The 7,127-nt window shown below is 36.2% G+C and overlaps 1 long non-coding RNA gene across 2 annotated transcripts; it reads right to left on the bottom strand.

The window, feature by feature from the left end:
- Positions 1–483: 483 nt before the first annotated feature.
- On the bottom strand, positions 484–1,472 carry LOC306966970. 2 transcript variants are annotated; one of them, XR_013793141.1, is made up of 2 exons: positions 1,409–1,472; positions 484–1,251 (listed from the first exon to the last, which is right to left on the bottom strand). It is a non-coding gene; the product is annotated as an uncharacterized lncRNA (long non-coding RNA). The 2 variants fall into 2 exon arrangements; XR_013793142.1 differs by having other exon boundaries at positions 1,387–1,461.
- Positions 1,473–7,127: the final 5,655 nt, after the last annotated feature.

Genomic DNA, 7,127 nt, shown 5'->3' with positions numbered 1-7,127 from the left:
CAAAATCAATACTTAAAAAGTAGCCGTTTGATATTGATATATCGATACTGTGGTATCGATCCGCCCATCCATAATCTTTATTTACTAGAAAACTATATTCATAATCCAGCATTTGGGCAATTCCAGAGATGCCGTCTGTATCTATGGCAAGTAACATGGGAACCAAACGCAACGCTGTTTAAGTAGTATTTTCTCCAAGTGCTTTTTTACTTTTACTCGAGAAATTATTGGGTTTCTACTTTTTACTTCTACTTCAGTAACATTAATACGTTGTTTTACTTCTTAGTAAAAAATTCTGTTACTGCACCCAGCTCTAAAGAAATACAGGCTATGAATCATTTTCCGAGGCAAAATTTAAACTTTAAATCCAAAATACTAATGTTGATAAATCATTATAAAGTGTCAGCCCTCCTGTATTTGTATCCACTCTGTACCCGCCTAAAGCCCATAGTCGGACGCCCCAGTGAAGCACCAACAGCAGCAAAGACTTGTGTGTTTTTATTGAACAGATAAAATCATTTCTTTACAATAACAACCAAAGATCAGAAAATCGTACACTTGTTCAGCGCGACAGAACCCGGCGTTTAGAAAAATGTAGAAATGAAAACCTTTAGGTCGTCGTACAGTCGGCGGGACGTGGGTGGATGTGTGCATGCAAATCCGGACGGGTCTGTACAGAGAGGAAGGGTCCCACACTCGGTCGCCACATCCCGGAGAGGAACTTAAAAAAAAAGTCTAACTGAAAAAAGTAACAGGAAGCACTTCATAAAGACACGTCTCTCTCTCACACGCACACGGTTATTATGAATTATAGAGAACTCACGAGCGCACGCACACAGTGGAACCCTGATTATACCCATGTTCTTCATAAAGTACACTTACAGCACCCCCCAAGTCCCTCAAAAGCACCACGAAGTCTCCAGAAATCACACTGAAGTGTCCCAAAATGACCCCTAAGTCCTCCCAATCTCACAGAGTCATGTTGATATCCCCTAAAATGACCCCGAAGTCTCTCTAAATGAACCTAAAGTCTCCCAAAGTCACACTGAAGTCTCCCAAAATAACCCCTAAGTCTTCCCAGTCTCCCACAATCATGTTGATATCCCCTAAAATGACACTGAAGTCTTCCAAAATAAACCTTAAGTCTCCCAAGTCACACTGAAGTCTCCCAAAATTACCCCTAAGTCTTCCCAGTCTCCCAAAATCATGTTCATATCCCCTAAAATGACCCCAAAGTCTCCCAAAATCACCCTGAATCTCCCCAAATCACCCTAAAGTCTCCCAAAGTCACACTAAAGTGTCCCCAAATAAACCCCAAGTCTCCCCAGTCTCACAAAATCATGTTGATATCCCCTTAAATAACCCCAAAGTCTCAAAAAAATCAACATGAAGTCTCCCAAAATAACACTGAAATCGCCCAAAGTCACCCTTAAGTTTCCTGAAATCACCCTAAAGTCTTCCCAGTCTCCCAAATCACATAAGTGTCCCCCCTAAACTCACCCAAAGTCTCCCAAAATTGAAACAAAGCCCAGTCTCCCAGCATCACCCCTGAAGCTCCCAAAGTCAACCGCAAGCCTCCCCTGAAAAAATCAACCCAAAGTCCCCCCTTAAATTACTCAAAATGAAAACAAAGTCCCACAAAACCATTGTAGTCTCCCACAATGACCCCAAAAATCCTCCAAGACTAACCTGAAGTCACCCAAAATCAACCCAAAGTCTCCTAAATGTCACACAAACTAAAAAAAGGCCCCCAAAGTCATCCCAGTCTCCCAAAATCCACCAATATCCCCCCAAAAAATAACCCAAAATCACCCTAAAGTCCCCCAGTGCAGACAAATGAGAAGACAGCAATTATTAAATCGATAATTTGTCAGATATAGTGACCCCTGTTTTTGATGAGGGTGTAATTACTAACGATTGATGAAGAATTTTGAGAGTTTTATATGATATACTGTAGCTAAACATGTGTCTACCTTCCAATAAACAGAGGAATGATGGAAAGATTGGATGTTTAAAAGCAAATTGGATTCTACGGGAAACTTTGGAGCAAAAGCGTGAGTCTGTATTTGTGTTAAACTTTAAAAAAGAAGTATCTATGTGATGCTAGTTGGAATCCAATTTAATGCTTTTTAATGACAATGCAGGCCTTAACTTTGGCACAATTCATTCAATGACCCAGTTCCGCATCTGATATTAATATATCAGGTAAAAACTTCAAGTCCTGAAGACCTTTAGAAATATATTTACTGAGGAAATGTGAATGCTGTGTAATGTATGTAGTTTAATAAGTTTGAATACGATGAAATGAGATAAGCCTTTACAAGATCAGAAATATATGTAAAGTCAACTAAAATCATTTCTTGAGATGATGATGAAGTAAATAGCATCACTGGGTCTGGTGTTTTTATATCTTCAAACTTTTTATAGATTTAAATGTGAAAAATTTCCTTGGAAAGCCTGCCCTTTTTATCCCCAAAAGAAGCATCCTTGCCTGCACTCCGCACTTTTATCCGCCCTACTCTTTAAACTCTTAATATTATTTTTGTTACAGAAAAGTCTATGGGTTTCAAACTGTGAGAAATATATTTACTGAAGAAATGTGAATGCTGTGTAATGTATGTAGTTTAATAAGTTTGAATACGATGAAATGAGAGAAGCCTTTACAAGATAAGAAATATATGTAAAGTCAACTAAAATCATTTCAGATTTACATTACATTACAATTACAATGACAGTAAATCTCAAACAATTATTTCACTTAATATTGACTGAAACTACATTTTGGACCAGCTATGACACACTTTGGCCCAAAATATCCTGAGATGATGAAGATATTAAGTAAATAGCATCACTGGGTCTGATGTTTTTACGTCTTCAAACCTTTTATAGGTTTGAATGTGAGAAATGATCTTAGAAAGCCTGATGTTTTTATCCCCAAAAGAAGTGGAGACATAGGGCATCCTTGTCTGCACTCCACACTTTTATCCGCCCCACTCTTTAAACTTTTAATATTATTTTTGTTTCAGAAAAGTCTATGGGTTTCAAACTGTCGAATGTGAATGCTGCCAACAAGTAGAATAGACACTGAAACTTAGTATTAGTCATTATTTGGCTGATAATCACTATTTAATGTATGGATATGACAAATTAACAAGGAAAAACATGTAAGATTTGTTTAAAAGTGTGAACTCGTATTGTTGGGGGACTTAAAGAGTGTTAGTAAAGCTTTTATACAGGATTTTCTTAAATAAATATATGCAAAGTCAACTAAAATCATTTCAGATTTACATTACAATTACAGTAAATCTCAAACAATTGTTTCACTTAATATTGACTGAAACTACATTTTGGACCCGCTATGACACACTTTGGTCCAAAATATCCTGAGATGATGAAGATATTAAGTAAATAGAATCACTGGGTCTGGTGTTTTACCTCTTCAAAACGTTTTATAGATTTAAATGTGAAAAATTACCTTGGAAAGCCTGCCCTTTTTATCCCCAAAAGAAGTAGAGACATAGGGCATCCTTGTCTGCACTCCGCACTTTTATCTGCCCCACTCTTTAAACTTTTAATATTATTTTTGTTTCAGAAAAGTCTATGGGCTTCAAACTGTGAGAAATATATTTACTGAGGAAATGTGAATGCTGCCAACAAGTAGAATAGACACTGTGAAACTTAGTAGTCATTATTTGGCTGATAATCACTATTTGATGCATGGATATGACAAATCAACAAGGAAAAACATGTTTAAAAGTGTGAACTCATATTGTTGAGGACTGAAAGAGTGTTAGTAAAGCTTTTATACTAGATTTTATTAAAGTGAGAGCCATCTTCACAAACACCCTGCACTCCGGCCAGCAGGGGTCACTACATCTGACGGATAAACTCTTTACTGATTGTGATTGTGCACCATGTCAGTTCATTTTCATACAAATATGTACCCAGATATGTAACACCGTGACTCTTCTGATCGGGACAGCCTCTCTCTCTCTCGTGGCGCCCTGATGTTCGGCTGAATATGGCTCACACTCGTTTTTCGACATCACGGACCCGGAGGTAAAGTACTCGCGTCTGCACAGCCCCCTCGTTTTACAAAAGTACAAAACGTTTGGTCACAGGTCGCTTCCAACCCGTCGGGAGGAAACGCCGAAGCTTTTTACTCCGATTGGATCTTTTCAGAGTTAACTTTGTGGCCGAAACGAACAACAATACAAGCCCCTTTAAAATATATATTGTGTGTTTTTTCATTTTCATCAATTTATTTCAGTATAGATTTAAAAAAAAAAAAAAAAGGTTTGTAAACAGGCACATGTCAAAGATTAGGCCTAAAACTTCACTGAAAAGCAAGTATTTCAATTCACATGTTGTTAATAGTAATTAATTTGATTATACTTTACAATAAATAAATAAATAAATAAAGCTTTTCAATATTAGTTTTCCTTGGTCTGAATTGGCTGAATGCACTGAAGCCACACGTAATTTCCAGCAGGACTTTTCGACTTGTCTTCCCTTATATTCCCAGGAGGCATTGGTCATGTCTCGCACAAATTAATAAATATTTGAAGATTCTTTTGAACTCTGCCAAATCTTAATACTTGTTTATTTGTGTGAAACGCTGCCAAAGCCTGTTAGAAAATAATTACTGAGAGATATCGGCGTAAAGTCCAGTCAAGGTCACATGTGGTTTCTGCGCATTGAACCCATATTTACAAAAGTTTTGGTTTATAATAAGCAAAAAAAGTGACTTTTACAGCATTGGAACTGATTGACACGGGCCTGTTTTGTGTTAAATGAAACTTTTGCAGAAGAAGTACAATTTAAATATTACATTTTGGAATAAGGCATGTTCATGAAGTGTTGATAATGTATTGGCAAGTCTATGATAGTTATCGGGACAAAGAAGACAGCAAACAGTTAAAGACTTTGTAGCTCACCTCTAAGAAGTTAACTCCATTTTGAAGACAGTATTCTAGAAATGTAATATGCCTCAGGGAATTGTTTATGGTTGAAAACATTTTGTGAATACACACTTTTTTCCCTCCAAGACTTTGAGAAGACTGAGAAGAAGGAAACATGATGCAAATATTTATCCACACTTCATAAACACACCTTTCGGAGCACAACAGCCCAATTCCCATTCATTCATCACGTAAACCTTTCTTAAAATGTAAATATTTAAGGGTTTAAAGGTTCATTGGAGGCTAAACAACTCTGTGATAACTATTGAATAGGTCCTTTAGAAAAATTAAGTATTTCAACTGAACTTTTAGTTTAGACGTTTCAACAGTCATCCAACTGAGCTAGTATAATAGATACTTTTTCTAAAGCATTTATGTTACCTGGAAGGAAAAAAAAACTATGTTAGTTGGTCGTGTGTTACCACAAAGTTGATTTTTAGCTTCCATCTTTCTGAAACAATGGGAGCAGATGAAGCCGAATGGTTCACTTTGGCATAAATGTCGACTATAGGACCTTATGTCTCGGAAAAGCCAGAAAACTATATTTATTTTCTAATCTATTTTCTATTAAAGGTCACCTCAGCCTATTACAAGTTCAGACCTTGCAGTGTTAATTTCCTCGAATATTGTCTTAATTGTATGTATGTCTGTATTAAATAACATGTGATAATTTTAGTCAAAGTAATATTTTTTGACTAAAACTAAATTAAAAGTAGTTAATGAGACTAAAACTATGATTAAAATCTCCACATACTTTCATTGACTCATAAAAACTAAGTACAATGAAAGGAGAGACTAAAATGTGAACTTTAGTGACGTAGTGTGAAAGAGCCTCATGTTCGAAAGGAACAGGTTTGTGCTTTGTCCGTGAGGGACAAGAAACATGAAGCCCACAATGTAATTTACTAAGTTTGAATACAATGAAATAAGATAAGTCTTTACAAGATAAGAAATATATGTAAAGTCAACTAAAATCATTTCAGGTTTACATTAAATTTTCATCAATTAAAAATCTCAAACAATTTCACCTAATATTGACTAAAACTACATTTTGGACCTGCTATGACGCACTTTGGTCCAAAATATCCTGAGATGATGAAGATAGTAAGTAAATAGCATCACCGGGACTGGTGTTTTTACCTCTTTAAACTTTTTACAGGTTTAAATGTGATAATGACCTTGGAAAGCCTGATGTTTTTATCCCCAAAAGAAGTGGAGACATAGGGCATCCTTGCCTGCACTCCGCACTTTTATCCGCCCCACTCTTTAAACTCTTAATATTATTATATTTTCAGAAAAGTCTATGGGCTTCAAACTGTTGTGCTCCATTCTCGACTCTCACCAATTAATTTCATAAAACAGAAAATCGTTCTAAAAATACATTTAGACCACTACTTTCACAACAGAATTTGCTATTTAAAATGCAATCAACCCTCAAAAAGTCGTACTGAAATGTATTTGGCGACTGGTTATTCGAGACACAGAGTAAGTTTATTTTTTTTGCTTCGATACTTTATACTCAACTCTACCTTTACATGTTCTAAAGTACAAAATGTGTTTCACAGTATGATTGGGAATAATAATAGTTATAATAATAATCATAATATCCATATGGCACACTGAGATTTACAAATATATCCATAGAACTAAGGCTTGGATTCCACGTCTGTGTTAAAAATATATAGACTCCATATATCAGCATTACTTTGAACATCTAGTCTATAGTTACAGGGGGAGGGGGAGACATCGTAGTAATAGGAGTATAAGTACTTTTTCTATAGCGATGCATCGTGTCCTGCGCTTCGATCACACGTAGAAAAGTATTGGTCGTGAGCAGGATCTCGAATGGCTTTTCAACACATTTGGCTGTGGGTTAGATGTAAACAAGAAACAGTAAAAAAGATGAGCTTTTCGTGTGAAAGCGGAGCCCCGTTTGCACTGCGGGTTAAACCAGGCGGCCCTGGGGGGAGATCAGCAGGTGCGATGCAGTACTGGGGTGTGGTCAGTGCAGTATTAGTACTATCACAGTACAGGAGACTGAAGTGGCATGTTTTTTAGACAACTTTTATGTTTTTATGTGCTTTGTCTATGTGGGAGAGAATATGATTATATATGTTTGAATACAATAATATTACTAATAATAATAATGTTAACTTGAATAGATTA

Source organism: Gobius niger, assembly GCF_951799975.1.
Source record: "Gobius niger genome assembly, chromosome: 8".
NCBI lineage: Eukaryota > Metazoa > Chordata > Actinopteri > Gobiiformes > Gobiidae > Gobius > Gobius niger.
This window is presented reverse-complemented; position numbering and strand designations above follow the sequence as displayed.